We start from the raw sequence: 17,885 nt of genomic DNA on the forward strand, positions 1-17,885 counted from the left end.
GATCACAACCGTGGTACAGCTCCAGAGAGACAGTTTCAGGTGTCCTGCTCTGGTCCTTGGCTATCAGTCCTCCTGGGGTATCCCGGAATAACACACAGCCATCCCTCCGTGTACGGGCTCCATATCCATAGATTCAACCAGCCACGGACTAAAAATGTCGAGCAAAAAAAAAAAAATGGGTTTGTACTTGAATAGGCACAGGTGGTTTTCTTTCTGGTCCTTATGCCCTAAACAATACAATATAACAACTATGTGCATATTACTTATATTGTGTTAGGTGTTATGAGTCATCTAGAAATGAGTTGGAGTGTGAGTATATGGAAGGATGTATGTAAGTTCTGTGCAAATACTTGAGGAAGTTTGAATTTGCTTAAGACAAGGGGATGTGGGGCTGGCGCTGTGGCAGATTCACATTGTAAACCGCCGCCTGCATTGCTGGCATCCCATATGGGCACCGGTTCCAGTCCCAGCTGCTCCACTTCCAATCCAGCTCTCTGCTATGCCTGAGAAAGCAGTAGAAGATGGCCCAAGTGCTTGGGCCCCTGCACCCCCATGGGAGGCTCGGAAGAAGTTCCTGCCTCCTGGCTTTGGATCAACACAGCTCTGGCCATTGCGACCAGTTGGGGAGTGAACCAGCAGATGGAAGATCTCTCTCTCTAGTCTCTGCCTCTCCTCTCTGTGTAACTCTGACTTTCAAATAAACAAATACATCTTAAAAAAAAAAAAGACTAGGGGATGTTGAAGGTCATTATATGTCACACAGGACACTGTGCCTCACACACAGTGTAGCACTGGAACTCAGCCATCCTGTGCAGAGGGATCTTACTATCAGTCCCACTTTATCATCGAGAAAACTGAGATGTCGAGTCCTCAACCTGCCCACCCAGAGTTCAACAGTGGCCAATGGCTGGGACTGGAATCCACAATACTGTCAACTCTCACGCTGCGCTTCCTCGCAAACAAACTCCATCGTGTCCAGGGATTCTCAGCTCTTGCGTCTTGGCACAACTCACCAGGCACGGGTGGCAGAGACAAGAGGACACATGTCAGCATCCCTTGTCCCCAACCTGAAGGCGAGGGCAGGGATAACAGGACTCCAATGGGACAACACAATCCACAGGAACCAGCCAGTGTACGTCAACTAACCCCACAGGCTCAGAGCCCAGGGAGTCTGAGTCCAAGGGGCCTTCGTCTGTGTTTCCACCAAGGTATGTTTGTTGCACTAAAATTCAGAAGATTGGAGAACATGTTTGAATGCAATGCGAGCTGATATTTTATGACTAACAGGTTTGGTAGAGATGACTCAGCTTTTGCTAGGTCCTCCTGGGGTACTTGGACAATGTGACATAGGCATCTCAGGATCTGAAGAGGGATGACAATTAGTTTTCCCTCTATTCAGCTGTGTTTCACAATAGTCTCTCTCTCTCTCTCTCTCTCTCTCTCTCACACACACACACACACACGTGTGCATAAGTAGATCACTCCATATTTAGCCTCAACAGTCCCATAAATGACTTATCGACTTTTAGAACAAGAAAGAGTGTCAATGGTGTTATTATTATTTTTTTTTTTGACAGGCAGAGTGGACAGTGAGAGAGAGAGAGAGACAGAGAGAAAGGTCTTCCTTTTGCCATTGGTTCACCCTCCAATGGCCGCCGCGGCCGGCACGCTGTGGCCGGCGCACCACGCTGATCCAATGGCAGCAGCCAGGTGCTTCTCCTGGTCTCCCATGGGGTGCAGGGCCCAAGTACTTGGGCCATCCTCCACTGCACTCCCTAGCCACAGCAGAGAGCTGGCCTGGAAGAGGGGCAACCGGGACAGAATCCAGCGCCCCGACTGGGACTAGAACCCGGTGTGCCGGAGCCGCAAGACGGAGGATTAGCCTAGTGAGCCGCGGCGCCGGCCAATGGTGTTATTTTTATTTCTGTCATACTCTGGCATGGATGTTTTGTTCCGCAGGAAATAGAAACTATGCATGCTTGCACTTTCTTCACTTTTTTTTTTTTTGGTTAATTTCTAGAAAAAGTTCATCACGGCCCTCTTCCTCTTGCTCCACAAAGCGTTTCCTTACACGCAAGGACACCGAAGTGAAATTTGCAGAAGTTCAACAAGCTGCCCACACAGTTGGAAGAGTCTGGGGCAGAAGCCAGCTGCCCTGGGCTCAGGGTGGGACATCTGCCCCGTCAGTTCCATGCGGCTTCCGGAGAGCACTGGGGGAAGCTTGTTGGCTTCGTGCCTGGGTGTACAGCAAAGTTTTGCCCTCAAGTTTCAGATGTACCCGTGCGTGAAGGAGCTCCACGCAGAAATCCTCCACTAAAAGGGGCCCCTGTGCAACCCCTGCATCCAGTCAAAAATACCGGGAAAGTGAAGCATCAGCTTCCTTTGAAATAACTCCAGGGACTTCAGATTGGAATCAGACACAGCATTGTGCAGAAATGTGTGTAGACAGTGGTTCAGGGCCGGCACTGTGGTGTAAATATGCTGCCGCCTGCAGTGCTGGCATCCCATAGGGGCGCCTGTTCGAATCCTGGCTGCTCCACTTTCGATCCAGCTCTCTGCTCTGGCCTGGGAAGGCAGTAGAAGATGCTCCAAGTCCTTGGGCCCCTGCACCTGTGTGGGAGACCTGGAAGAATCTCCTAGCTCCTGGCTTCCGATCAGCCCAGCTCCAGCCATTGCAGCCATCTGGGAAGTGAACTAGTGGATGGAAAACCTCTCTCTCTGTCTCTCTCTCTCTGTAACTCTACCTTTCAAATAAATTTTTAAAAATTAAATAAATAGGCCGGCGCCACGGCTCACTAGGCTAATCCTCCGCCTTGCGGCGCCGGCACACCGGGTTCTAGTCCCGGTCAGGGCGCCAGATTCTGTCCCAGTTGCTCCTCTTCCAGTCCAGCTCTCTGCTGTGGCCCGGGAAGGCAGTGGAGGATGGCCCAGGTCCTTGGGCCCTGTACCCACATGGGAGACCAGGATAAGTACCTGGCTCCTGCCATCGGATCAGCGCGGTGCGCCGGTCGCAGCGTGCTGGCCGCAGCGGCCATTGGAGAGTGAACCAACGGCAAAAGGAAGACCTTTCTCTCTGTCTCTCTCTCTCACTGTCCACTCTGCCTGTCAAAAAATAAATAAATAAATAAATAAATAAATACTGGTCTAGTAACTGAGTAATAAGTAGCTATTTTTAAGAAATTTACATTAGAGTAAAAACTACTTCACCAAATAAGTTAAACAAGTAAAATAAAAAACACCCTAGTTTAGTGGGAATGTAGACAACAGCTATAAACAGTTTACTGTAGATGGGTGAAATGTCCATTTTTCCCATTCACTTGTTGATAATGTTCTTATTTTTAACATTAAAGAAATCTTTAATGTGTCTGTGGAATCAGGGCAATAGGTCGGGCTTGAACTTTTGGCCAATCAGGATTCTAGGTGATCACCATACGGAACATTATCGAATGAGACTGAATTTCTTTTAATTGAGTGTCTTAGTTTATTAAATAACCTATGGATTGTAAAACATGCTGGTATAATGAAATTAAGATAGTTGATGCTCCAGTTGAGTGGTTAAAAACACCTTTGCATCCTAGGACAGGAATACAGAAAACTGATATATGTGGAATGTGAGCAGGTGTTTTCAAAGGTTTATTTGTTTCTCGACAAAATCAGTAAAAGGCTATGGAAAGGCGTGCTTAATACAAATGAATGCAATAAGCAACCAAGAGAGATCTAGGAATTGGCTTACATATTCTTACAAACCTTGTCAATAAAATTAATAAATCTAAAAGTTATAAATCCATACATATTATGAATGCAATGAATGTGCATAGAACCAAATCCAAAACAGGCATCTCCCTGTGTACCAGCCACTGTTTGATGAGAGGAAGCAAACTTTCTTATCCATTCTTTCAAATCACTCTAGAGATGGTTTATATATTAATACCAATTTGCTTATATAGCTTATATAAATATTAGTACACTATGTACCATTCTTTTTTTTTTAAGATTCATGTATTTATTGAGTTATTTATTTGAAAGCCGGAATACACAAAGAGAGAGACACAGACAGAGAAAGACGTCTTCCATCTTCTGGTTTGCTCCCTAAATGCCCTCAAGGGCCAGAGCTGGGCCAATCCGAAGCCAGGATCCAGGAGCTTCCTCTGGATCTCCCACATAGGTGCAGGGGCCCAAGCCTGTGGGCCATCTTCTGCTGCTTTCCCAGCAGGGAGCTGAATCAGAAGTGGAGCTGCCAGGACTCTAACCAGCGCCCATACGGGATGCCAGTGTCACAGGCAGCAGCTTAACCCACTGTGCCACAGTGCTGGCCCCATTCAGATTGTTTTTAAACTTTGCAATTACTTTACAAATCTACGTAGGTATCTGTAGTCTTGTAGAAGTAGAGTTTTGGGTCAAAAGAAAGGGCATTCATCATTTTGACCCACGTTCTGAATTCCCCTTCCAGGCCTGCTTTGATTTGAGTTCCCTCTTGGGAGTTACTGGTCCTTCTCACCCATGCTTGCCTCTAAATATGTTGTGTTATTGGAATTGAATTCCACACTCTTTTCCCATCCTCGACTGATAGCCATGTGTTCCCAAACTGCGGACTATGGCAAATGATGGTTGTTCTATTTACTGCTCTCTTGTACAATTATGTGTATCTTGAATATCTGTCTCAGACTATTTCAGTTTCTTTTCTAAATTGTCCATTCCTCTCCTCTGTCTATGCTTTTGTCTTTTGTTTCTTTTGTTCCGTGTTGTTGGCTGGCTTGGCTTTGCTGTCATTTGTTTGTAGCAATTCTTTTCAGGAGGCGTCCTCAGCCGGGTGTCACACTCTCGTGCCATGGGTCTGAGGTTGGGCTGAGGCTGGATCGTGACCTCCAGATGTCCTTGCTGCTCTCTGCGGCTGCGGAAGCCTGAACAGCCCATTTCCTGCATGTGGGGCAGCTGGCTCCAAAGTCTGGGCACTTACCCGCTTTGCATACTTCCTCATAGGCGTGAGGTTGGCTTTTGAGTTAGACTAATACAGTTCATCTTCTAGGGAAGTATCCACAATTTCCCATTTTTGTAAGAGGCTTTTTTAAAACATGTTTATACATTGAATATTTTAAATATCTTGTTAGCATGCACATCTTATTTTAACTTTTATTCTGTTGATATAAGGAAAAATACACTGATAGACGTTCTTACATTGATTTGCCTTTCAAATCAAATTGTACTAAAAGATATCTAGCCAGAAAGGACAGCCCCTTAGCCAACTTCTCCTTAACATTCTGTCTGACCTATTAATTAGGTTGTCAATGCTTGTCGACTTCTAATGGTAGTGCATGAGTTTGTATCTCACATCCCCAGTCCCCTCCAGAAATGCTCATAGTACATTTCTATTACAAGGACCAGCATTGTGACACAGCAGGTGCAGCTGTTGCCTGTGATACCAGCATTCTTTATTGGATCACCAGTTTGAGTTCCAGCTGCTCCACTTCTGATCCAGCTACCTGCTAATGCACCTGGGAAGGCAGCAGAAGATGGCCCAAGTGCTTGGGCCCCTGACACCCACATAGGAGACCCAGATAGAGTTCAGCCAGCCCTGCCCACTGTGGCGATTTGGAGAGTGAATCAGCAGACAGAAGATATTTCTGCCTTGTTCTCTCTCTCCCTCTTTCTCTCTGACAGTCTCCCTCTTTCTGTCACGTTCACTTAAACAAGTAAAATAAATCCTTAAAAATTTATTACAGAAAAATTGGTCACATCATCTAGCTAAGTAATCAATGTTTACATTACTATGATTAAGCAAATGTTCATTGTAAAGCCAAGTAGTCAGTGATGACTATCTTAAACAATTTTATTTAATACAAGGTAATTTCAAAAAGTTCATAGAAAATGGAATTTGAAATATGAACATGTTTTGGTGTAAAAAAATTGAGAAAGCCATTTTTTCATAATATGCACTTTACATGAATTTTAAGCACTTATTTGTTGTTATATTTTTAATTTGTCTGAAAAGCAAAAAGACAGACAAACAGACAGAGATTTTCCATCTGTAGGTTCACCCCTCAAATGCCTGCAACAGCTGGACCTGGGTAAGGCCAGACTAGGAGCCAGGAATTCAGTCCAGGTCTCCCACTTGGGTGACAGGGAGCCAAGTACTTGAGCCATCATCTGCTGCCTCCCAGAGTGCACAGCGGCAGGAAGCTGGAATCTGAAGTTGAGGCAGGGTGTAGACCCAGGTAGGCCAATATGGGATGCTGACATGGCAAGAGGCAAATCACCATAGTGCCAAATGCACCCGTCTTTGGGAAGATGGTGAGTGCTTGCTTGCTTGCTTGCTTGCATGCTGTTTGCATCATTTCCCTGGGGCATCATCCTTTAGGTTTCCTTCACACCTGTTGCACCCATAAAGGTGTCAGGAAAGTGCTCCACCTATCACGGAAACTGGCTTCCATTGTGATCCCCCTCCACGTTCTCAAGGCTGGTGGGCTGCTCTTTATAGCCTCTACATAGCTGACATCCAAGGTCTCCAGTTTTATTCTCCATTCAATATCCTGTTTCCTGGCTCCTTTGCTTTCTCTTCTGTTTTAGCGGGATAAACTTTTTTTTTTACAGTTTTCTGTGCAAAAATGCATGATCAGTAAAACTCCTGGTTAACTCTACATCTGATCATATCACTATTCTTCACTCACACTTTATGAATAGTTTGTCTCAGTAGGAAAATTAAGCTTGAAAATAATGTCCCCAGGCCGGCGCCGCAGCTCACTAGGCTAATCCTCTGCCTACGGCGCCGGTACCCCGGGTCCTAGTCCCGGTTGGGGCGCCTGATTCTGTCCCGGTTGCTCCTCGTCCAGTCCAGCTCTCTGCTGGGGCCTGGGAAGGCAGTGGAGGATGGCCCAAGTGCTTGGGCCCTGCACCCCATGGGAGACCAGGAGGAAGCACCGGCCTCGGCGGCCATTTGGGGGATGAACCAACGGAAGGAAAACCTTTATCTCTCTCTCTCTCTCTCACTGTCTAACTCTGCCTGTCAAAATAATAATAATAAGCCGGCGCCGTGGCTCAATAGGCTAATCCTCCACCTTGCGGCGCCGGCACACCGGGTTCTAGTCCCGGTTGGGGCGCCGGATTCTGTCCCGGTTGCCCCTCTTCCAGGCCAGCTCTCTGCTATGGCCAGGGAGTGCAGTGGAGGATGGCCCAGGTGCTTGGGCCCTGCACCCCATGGGAGACCAGGAAAAGCACCTGGCTCCTGGCTCCTGCCATCGGATCAGCGCGGTGCGCCGGCTGCAGCGGCAGCCATTGGAGGGTGAACCAACGGCAAAGGAAGACCTTTCTCTCTCTGTCTCTCTCTCTCACTGTCCACTCTGCCTGTCAAAAATTAAAAAAAAAAAAATAATAATAATAATGTCCCCACAGAACTTTGTCAGACACCTTCCAGGGTTACTGACCCCATTTTGATTCCTAACTCTTACTTCATGGGATCTATTTTTCCTCATTTAACTCTCACTATTGTTGTACAATTTCATCAACATAGACTTGCTATGAGTTTGTTGTTGTTTTTAACCAGTTGCTTTGCTTTTTGTCATAGTGATAGATGCTTGGCTGCATCTTATCATCCAAGCTACTATTTCCTTTAGTTCTAGAAAGTTCTCCCGCATAATCTCTTTGATAATTTCCTCCCCTCCATTTCCTCTGGATCTCTTATTAGATGATTTTGTCTCTCTTGAATGGGTTTTCTTTACTATTATTCTTTAAAGATTTGCTTTATTTCATTTGAAAGGCAGAGCAACACAGAGATCTTCCATCTGCTAACTTCACTTCCCAAATACCCACAATGGCCAGGTTGGGCCAGGCTGAAGTCAGGAGCCATGAACTCCATCCAGGTCTTCCACGTGAAGAGCAGGAACTCAAGGACCTGGGCCATCTTCTGCTGCTTTCCCAGTCACATTTTCAGGCAGCCAGATTGGAAGCAGAGCAGCTGACACTCTAACTGGCACTCCAAATGCAACGCCAGTGTTGCCAGCTGTGGCTTACCCACTGCACCACAACACTGGTCTCTGAATGGGTCTTTTTTTTTTTTCATTTGACAGATAGAGTTACATAGTGAGAGAGAGACAGAGAGAGAGAAAGGTCTTCCTTTCGTTGGTTCACCCCCCAAATGGCCGCTACAGCCAGAGCTATGCCGATCCAAAGCCAGGAGCCAGGTGCTTCTTCTGGGTCTTCCCACATGGGTGCAGGGGCCCAAGCGCTTGGGCCGTCTTCTACTGCCTTTCCAGGCCACAGCAGAGAGCTGGACTGGAAGAGGAGCCACCAGGACTAGAACCCAATGCCCATATGGGATGCCGGTGCTGCAAGCAGAGGATTAACCAAGTGAGCCATGGCACCGGCCCCGAATGGATCTTTCAATGTACTTATCCTTCTCTTCTGTTTTCCATTTATCTTTACCTTTTGGGAGATTTCCTCAGCTGTATTTCCCAGTCTTCTCTTTGTTTATCTTACTATGATACTTTAAATTTCAGAGACTTTAGATTCATTCATTCATTCTAGAGTCAGAGAGAGAGGAGAGAGAGAGAGAGAGCTCCCATCTGCTATTCACCTCCCAGATGCCCATAATAGCAGGGATTGGGCCAGATTGAAGCTGGGAGCCAAGAAATCAATGCAGGTCTCCTGGGTGGATGGCAGGAACCCAAGTACTTGAGCCACCACCTCTGCCTCCCTGGGGCCCATTAGGAGAAAGCTGGAGTCAGGAGCCAGAACTGGATGCTAAACCTGGGTACCCCAATACCTCACATGGGCATCCTAATCAGCATCTTAATCTCTAGGCCAAACACCTGCTCCACCAAGAGCCTTGTATTATCTAAAGAAAGTCATACTGTCTACATGCAATGCCATCTCTCACCTCTTTGGAGAATTTGTAAAGCAGGATTTTTTTTTAAGATTTATTTTATTTATTTGGAAGGCAGAGTTACAAAGAGAGAGAGAGAGAGGAAGAGAGATCTTCTATCCATTGGTTCACTCCTCAAATGGCCGCAATGGTCAGGGCTGGGCCATGGCAAAGCTAGGAGCCAGGAGCTTCTTCCAGGTCTCCCACATGGGTGTAGGGCTCTCAGCACTTGGGCTATCCTCTACTGCTTTCCCAGGTGCATTAGCTGGGAGCTGCATTGGAAGTGGAGCAGCTGAGACTTAAACTAGCACCCCTACAGGATGCCGGCATCTCAGGCAGCAGCTTTACCCACTACAACACAGTGCCGGTCCCTTGATGCAGTAGTTTAACTTACTCTTCTTTGCCATGTGTAGTTTCTTTCCTCTTTTCTTACATTTGTCTCACTTAGCTGACACCTTGTCTGCCCATGTGTTTCAGAGTGGAGCCCTAAGAAGACGGCCTAAAGCTCTGAGGAGTCTTCTTAGATTTCCTTCAAAGATTCATAAGACATGTCTGTTATCAAAAACCTATGCACGGCAGGCGCCGCGGCTCACTAGGCTAATCCTCCGCCTGCGGCGCCGGCACACCAGGTTCTAGTCCCGGTCGGGGCGCCGGATTCTGTCCCGGTTGCCCCTCTTCCAGGCCAGCTCTCTGCTGTGGCCCAGGAGTACAGTGGAGGATGGCCCAAGTGCTTGGGCCCTGCACCTGTATGGGAGACCAGGAGAAGCACCTGGCTCCTGGCTTCGGATCAGCGCGATACGCCGGACACAGCGGCCATTGGAGGGTGAACCAATGGCAAAAGGAAGACCTTTCTCTCTCTCTCTCTCTCTCTCTCTCTCTCACTGTCCACTCTGCCTGTCAAAAAAAAAAAAAAAAACTATGCATGAGGGGCCGGCGGGTTAACTTCCTGGCTTGAAGCTGGCATCCCACTTGGGCGCTGGTTCGAGACCCGGCTGCTCCACTTCTGATCCAGCTCTCTACTATGGCCTGAGAAAGCAGTGGAGGATGATCCAAGTCCTTGGGCCCATGCACCCGCATGGGAGACCCGGAAGAAGATCCTGGCTCCTGGCTCCTGGCTTTGGATAGGCACAGCTCCGGCCGTTGCAGCCAACTGGGGAGTGAACCATCGGATGGAAGACCTCTCTCTCTCTCTCTCTCTCTGTAACTCTTTCAAATAAATAAATAAATCTTAAAAAAAAAAAAAAAAAACCTATGCATGGATTTCCAACTTGTTGGCACCAACATAAACTTAGCTTTTAATTCCTTTTTCTGGAAACTTCTCTGAACTCCCTCGTCCATGAACAAGGCTCTTCAGGTGGAGTGGTTCACTTTGGGACGCCTCCAGGTTTCAGGGTATGGAGCAGCTTTCTCAGGACCAGGAGCCCTGGGTCTGGCCCCTGCACCTCTCCGCGGGCACTCCATGGGCACAGCACAAGAAGACAGCAGGCCAAGGCAGACTTTCCCAGATGCCATTGCTATTCCAGTGCCTTGCCTCCCCCAGCAAGCCTGAAATGCCCAATGCCAGCACCCCTTCCAGTTCTCCCATCTGTAAGACAAACCCGCAGCTTTCTGTGTGGAGAACAATCCAGGAGACACAGCCTTCTGGGTGAAGGCTATGGCCCTTTCTGCCTGTGTGCAGCCCCCTCACGGGCCTCTCCAGCTTGCTGTGGTCTCTGAAGCTTTTGGGCCCAGACTCTTCAAAAAGTTTTATGGAATTAAATACCTTGTTTTCCTGGAATAGTCCCTGCTTAGCGAATGTGCAAATGGAGTTTCCTTCGCCTTACGAAATTCATTCAACTGTTTTTTTTTCTTAAAGTGTTACAGAGAGAGGTAGAGCCAGAGAGAAAAAGAGAGAGAGAGAGAGAGAGAAAGAGAGAGAGAGAGAGAGAGGTCTTCCATCCTCTGATTCACTCCCCAGATGACTGCAACGGCCACAGCTGATCCGAATCCTTAAAAAAAGAAAAAGAAACCAGCATCCCACCAGTTCAAACCCCAGCTGCTTCACTTCAGATCCAGCTCTCTGCTACGGCACCTGGGAAAGTAGTGGAAGATGGGCCCCTGCCACCCATGCTACTGACTTCAGTCTGGCCCAATCCTGGGTGTTGCAACCATCTGGAGAGGGAACCAGCTGTTAGAAGTTCTGTGTGTCTGTCTCTCTCTGTAACTCTGAGTAAGGCCATGTTTCTTCCTTGCTGGTGGGTTGCATGCTTTTGGCCCATCATCCTCCACACTCCAGCGGGACCCAGAGAATCATCCACAGCCGCACGTGCCCCAACAAAGGAGATCCTTAGGACCCGGCGAAAGTGCTTTTCTCCGCCAGCTGCGAGGTAAACCAAGCCTGTCATTTCTCGCATACCACAGGCTCACAAGCACTTCCCCGGGAGTGCGGGGAGACCGACAAGTTCTGCCCCTGGGAGAGGAAACACTGGCAGTTTTGATCGCAGCGCCATAAAGCATCAGTGCACGGCCATGGGTAGCGAGCGACATAAGGCTTCCTTTTGTTCGGCAGCAATTAGCCACGTTCCAGCAGAGCCAGTTCTGGGCAGGGGACAGAGGGAGTAGCAACAAAATGGCCTTTGTCCGAACTCCCATAACAAAATTCCAGGCAGTGAGAGTGAACGCAGACATAGTCCAGAGAGTCGATTGTAGATGTCCCAGATCCTGGCTTTTACCGGGACAGTTATTCCAGGAATTTGCAGACCGCGCCTTGCACAAGGAGAAGGAATACAGATCGCTCCTGGAGTAGAAGAGGCAATCGGGGACTCACTGCCTGCTAAAGACGTGGTCTCCAGGAATTTAACTGAGTTCTTCAGTTGCTAGCATAGAGATAACAGCCCGAGAGAGACGATTTTCATCTCTGCATCTCATCGCCACGCCCCATTCCCTGGTACACACGTAGAAATGGGCTTTTGGCTGTTTTGATGCACAGCTGAACGCCGTTACAGCCTTGGAATTGTAGGCGTGCCTGTAAAACTTGCTCACCTGGCTGGTAGAATCATGTCCGCTGGGGAAGTGGGAAAACTAACTCTCCGAGGGTTCTAAGTCAGTGGATGAAGGGCTGCCGGTGGCGCTGAATTGATGAGCCAGATACATGTGCCTGCGCAGGGACTGGGTCCAATGTTCCCCTGGCCAGAGCTCTTGCTGCTCAGAGGAAATCATTGGTGTAGCAGTGAGAGCGCCTTGGGCCAGATCTCACCTCGTATGACCCCCTAGTCTTAGAGGACCACACCTCTCTGGCTCGCCTTCCTCATCTTTGCAGTGGGCATGAAGGCAGAGATCCTGTCCTCCAACTTCAAAGGACAGTGTGGCGTGGTGAGAACCGGCAGGGACGCAGTCCGATGAAGTCAGCCTCCAGGGGCTGCCCAGGACCAGTACAGGCTATGCTGTGAAGGACTTCTCCCGCTTGGAAGGGCTTGTGCTGATGCAAGCCTTTTGCATTTCCCTTCGGATTAATCATACACATTCAGAAGGTGGCTGACCAGACGAATCCTGTCCCTGCCTGTCTCCCCGGGCACGAACTGATCTCAGATAACTGGATGCTGATGACCACTGACCACACCGGGGAATATGGGAAGGGAGCACCCTGGTTTCGCTTTCCCTTTACCAAGAAGATAAGATTGGCTGCACGCAGTGTCTGTGGGGCAGAGTTGAGCACGTGTTAGGAAGCCCCTTGAATGACAGCCGTGGGGTTGAATTCTGAGGCTGCCTCATCTCATTCACTAACTGGGTTTTTTGTTTTTTTTCTTTATTCCACCACCCAGACAAACCAGGAAGGTCAATGATTTCACACCAAAGTTGCCTTCTACATCTGGAAACATATAATTCTGCAGCTTTCGTTCTTTGTGAAAATTAACCATCACGTATCTCAAGGACAGACCCCAGCCAACCACCATAAAGGCGAGCACATCCAACTCCTTGGTGATGGACACTGATGTCAACTCGGGCTGCTGGAACTGGCAGGTGTGGGATGCACAAGAGTAGGAGAATACCTTGGCAAATCAGTCATGGTGCAGAGGGAGACACACTTGGGCTGATTCCTGATGCTGCCGGATGCACCCGCTGGCCTGTGGCAGAATGTTTTCTGAGGGCTTCGTTTCTAATGACTCATCACCTGATGGGACTTTGGCAGATCATTTCCATTTTTATGAAGTTTGGACTTTTTATTAGTGGTAGGGTGGGAGCAGGGTGTGGGTTTAATGCCTACGCTAGAAATTGTCTCCCCAGGGCCGTCCCAACCCACCTGAAATGATTCAGAAGGTCATTAGCATGATCAACTGTGCCCCACTGATCGACACTCCACGTGCTTATGTAAGTTTCCAAGGGAGAAGGTCCAGAGGTGGCACCAACGGAGGCGTCGCTCTCCGTGCTGAGCTCGGCTCTCACCGTAAGGAGACATTTTAATACTTAGTTGTTTTAACAGATAGGCTATAGTCAGTGTAAATACATTTGCCTCATGTCATTTTCTTAACGGGTTGATCAACCAATCAGAACATAGCCCTGTTTTCCGTGTGTCCCTGTTTAAAGACATTTGACTTCCAAAGAACTGTGGATTCATCGAACTCACAGCTAACAGCACTAAAACCCCTGCCTGGATGAAGTGCATCTGTCTCATGCATGTGAGGCTCTGTGAGGCTCATCACAGCCTTCTTAGAAACACCAGGGAGTGATTGGTGCTACGGCACCAGGGGTTGAGCCGCCACCTGCAATGCTGTCACCATATAGATTCCCAGTTAGATTCCCGGCTGCTGCATGTCAGATCCATCTCCCTGCTCATGCGTCTGAGGATACAGGTGGTCTATGTGGGAGACCAGGATGTGGTTCTTGGCTCCTGGCTTCAGCCTGTCCCAGCCCTGGCTGTTGAGACCATTTGAGGGGCGAACCAGAGGATGAAGGATTCTCTCTCTCTCTCTCTCTCTCTCTCATAAATAAGTCTTTAAAACAAAACAAACACTAGATGATATTTCAGGGCTACATTCAGGAACCATTTTAAACAGAAAACTCATCAATAAAAAGTACAAAATAAAAAGGCAGCACCAAATTTATTTTAAAAAACATAATTTACCATATTGAGATGCAAAATTAGAAGGCAGAGCATCAACTTATTCTTGCATTAAACACCTCATGTTTACCATCACTCTGCATACACATGGCAATGAAGTACCATGAAAGCAATGAGCATTAAGCCTGGAACTACAAATAAACTTTAAATAATAGATGGATTCACAATTATCGAATCCACAAATGAGGCTTGACTGGTTACGGGGGGTCGGTGCTGTGGCACAGTGGGTTAAGCTGCCGGCTGCTCTGCTTCCAATCCAGCTCCCTACTAACGCACCTGGGAAAGGTACCTGCTAATGTGCTTAGGCTCTTGTCACCCAGGTGGGAGATCTGGATGGAGTTCTGGGCTCCTAACTCCAGTCTCACCCAGCCTCAGCCATTATATATATTTGGGGGGTAAACCAGCAGATGGAAGAACTCTCTCTCTCTCTCTCTCTCTCTCTCTCTCATCACTCTGCCTTTAACATAAGTAATCTTTTAAAAATAAATCAACAAAAGGTAGCTCCAGGGATGGGCATTTGAGGTAGCAATTAAAATGCCTACATGCCGTATCAGTGTGTATAGGCTCGAGTCGCAACTCCTCCACTTCTGATCCAGTTCAGCTTAATGCAACCCTGGGAGGCAGCAGCTGATGGCTCCAGTATTGGGTCCCTGCCACCACTGTGGGAGATCCAGATTGAGTTCCTGGCTTCTGCCTTCAACCTGGCCCAGCCCTGAGCATCATGGGTACGTGGAGAGTGGAGCAGCGTATGAAAGACCTCTGTGTCTGTCTGCCTTTCTCTGTCTCTCTGCCTTTCAAATAATTAATTAATTGTTTAAAGGATTGTTACAAATAGGGAGGTGGAATAATTTATAGGTTGAGAGCAAGAGTTTTAGGGTTAGACTACCTGTGTTCAAACCCTGGCTCCTCCACATACTAAGCAGGGAAGAGTCTCCTTTGTATGTCAGCTGTGACATTAGATAGACTAATACAACTCATTACGACACAGGGTTGGCCTGTGGATTTAAAGAGTTAAAGCACAGGAAGCTCTCAGGAAAGTTCCCAGCATGCTCAGTGCTCAGTGAGTACCAGCTGACCCATCCTCGCCTCCCTCCTCTGCCCATCCTTCTTTGGGGGGGGGCACAGAAAGGGGAACCCCTCCCCCAAACTAAGAAGACCCCATTCTGGGCTTGTACAAGGGGAAGAGTAGAAGAAATTCCACCATTCTCCATCTGACACAGAAAAAACTGGAAACATCGTAGTGCCCAGTAGGATAATAAATACAGGGTAGTTCAAAGGGTTTGTGGAAAGTGGAATTAAAAGATAAGCTTATTTTGGTGAAAATAATTCTGAAACCCGTACATGTGAGTCTTCAAAAAGTTCACAGAAATGAATATTATGAAAAACTATGCGTGAGTTCCCTTTTTTTGCACCAATATAAGCTCATCTTTTAATCCCATTTCCCTTGAGCTTTTTGGAATGCCCTCATGCACATATTTGTGAGTTTCTAGAAATTTCTGAGATCCTGTCACCTCTATAATCACTTATTTCCACTGGACTTTGGCCTGTCACTTGCTTTTTATAAGGCTTAATATTTCGCCCACTACAAGAGTAGGAAATGGAAATAAAGCTGATATTGACATAACTTAGGGTGACTCCCTTTGGCTCAGAGCCCTAGGGTGTGATTCATCATGTCATACATGCTGTTTGATCTCAGATAAATCTTCAATAACACACGCCGTTCGGTCTGGACCATGAGCTGAGGAACTACCATCAAGTGACAGTTTGCCCACATCACAAGTCCACTTCCCTAGAGAATAAACCTCTTTTAATTTTTTTTTTAAATGCTATTCGAGCCGGCGACTCGGCTCAATAAGCTAATCCTCCTCCTGCGGCGCCAGCACCATGGGTTCTAGTCCCGGTCGGGGCGCCAGATTCTATCCCGGTTGCTCCTCTTCCAGTCTAGCTCTCTGCTGAGGCCCGGGAAGGCAGTGGATGATGGCCCAAGTGCTTGGGCCCTGCACCCCCTTGGGAGACCAGGAGGAAGCACCTGGCTCCTGGCTTCAGATCAGTGCAGTGCGCAGGCCACAGCGTACCGACCACAGAGGCCATTTGTGGGGTGAACCAATGGCAAAGGAAGACCTTTCTCTCTGTCTCTCTCGCTGTCCACTCTGCCTGTCAAAAATAAATAAATAAATAAATAAATAAATTTTTAAAAATGCTATTCAACAGGCAGAGAGCAAAAACACACGCCCAAGTGTCTGTGAGAGCCAGGCTGAGCCAGCACTGAAGCCCTCATCTGCTGCCTCTCCGAGTATACATTAGCAGGAAGTTGGATTGGAAGCAGAGGAGCCAGACTCAAGGCAAGCACCCTGCTATGGGATGCAGGCACCCAGGCTGCAGCTTCACTGCTGAGCCAAACGCCAGCTCTGTTTGCAAACTGACATGTATGGCAAGAGAGCAGATGAGAAACAGGAGGTGAAAATGTATAAAAATAGGGGCTGGAGTTGTGGCGTAATGGGTAACGCCACCAACTGCAATGCCAGCACCCAATGTGTGCACACTGGTTTGTGTCCCAGCTGCTCCACTTCTGATCCAGCTCCCTGCTAATGGCCTGGGAAAAGCAGCAGCAAACAGCCCATGTGCTTGGGCCCCTGCATCAACATAGAAGACCTGGATGAAGCTCCTGGCTCCTGACCTGGGCCTGGCCCAGCCCTGGCTGTTGCGGCCATCTCGGGCATGAACCAGCAGATAGAAGATCTCTCTCTCTCTCTCTCTCTCTCTCTCTTTCTCTCTCCCTCTATCTTTCTCTTTTTGTAACTCTGACTTTCAAATAAATAAATAAATTGTATATATTTATGTGTGTGTATATATATACATACATATATACACACAAATAACACCCTTGATAGTAACTGCAAGGATAGATTGGTAATAATTAATGACGTTAATTTTAAATGGGCTTTCATCTAGAAAACAAGATTCTTATCTAACAAAATAAAACTCATGGAAGTAGACAGCAGGATGATGGCTACCAGAGGCTGGAGGGATGGGGAAGGAGGGAAAGGGGTGATGACCAAGCTGCACAAAGTTTCAGATAAACAGGAGGGTTAGGTTTTGCGATCCACTGCACAGCAAGGTGACTGTAGTCAATAACACACACTATATATTTCAAAATAACTAAGTGAGCAGATGTCAACTCTCCACCCTTTAAAAAAGGGTAGGTAAGTAAGGGGATGGATGTGTTCATTAGCTTGACTTGATCATTCCACCCTGTACTTCAACGAGTCCTCAGGAAATTAAATTCAAAGATTAGCTTCATTTGATGCAAAACTTTTTAAATCCATGCATAGGAGGGATCTTCAAAAAGTACATGGAAATGTGAGTTATGAGTTGCAGAACTCTTAAATCTATGTATCTCATTGTACCAAATACACATGTACAGTGATGATTCATCAGTAAAATTGTGATCATTTATAAGAAAAGAAGAGGCATCTTGAAAGCATCAGAACAGTAAGAAGGGTTGGTATCCTCGTTGGCTTTGTGAACATCTAAGCTGTGCCTGACCCTGAGCGTCAAGATCTTTGAGGAAGAACAAGACCAGCACAACAGGCAGGGTGGCTCAAGGGTCATCAAGGGTCAGGGAAGAGCTGGTCACAGCTCAAGAAGAACAGCCACAGACCCACAGAGCTTGCATTTTTATTGCTTGGGGTTACGTCATTACATCACAGGAAGAGACAGATCCGGAATGTGCCCTCTCCACCCTAATCTATTCGTGATCACTGGAGCCCTAATGACAGGGGTGTTGAGGGCACAGAGCCAAATATTCACCAGGGAAATGATTACCCACCCAGGTACTACAGCAAGTGCTGTTTATATTTCAGTTCATTGATTCTTCCCAATGGGCACCGTTGGTGGGGCCAGTATTGTGGCCTGTGACACCAGCATCCCTGA

General features: G+C 47.5%; 1 long non-coding RNA gene across 1 annotated transcript; it reads left to right on the forward strand.

Moving 5' to 3' along the window:
* The first annotated feature begins 10,714 nt into the window (after nt 1–10,714).
* LOC149121256 (uncharacterized) lies at nt 10,715–12,789 on the forward strand. The gene is made up of 2 exons (XR_016224030.1): nt 10,715–11,220; nt 12,655–12,789. It is a non-coding gene; the product is annotated as an uncharacterized LOC149121256 (long non-coding RNA).
* The last annotated feature ends 5,096 nt before the right edge of the window (nt 12,790–17,885 follow it).

Source organism: Oryctolagus cuniculus, chromosome 17 (assembly GCF_051225735.1).
Source record: "Oryctolagus cuniculus isolate XC-2025 breed Fujian yellow rabbit chromosome 17, ASM5122573v1, whole genome shotgun sequence".
Taxonomy (NCBI): Eukaryota; Metazoa; Chordata; class Mammalia; order Lagomorpha; family Leporidae; genus Oryctolagus; species Oryctolagus cuniculus.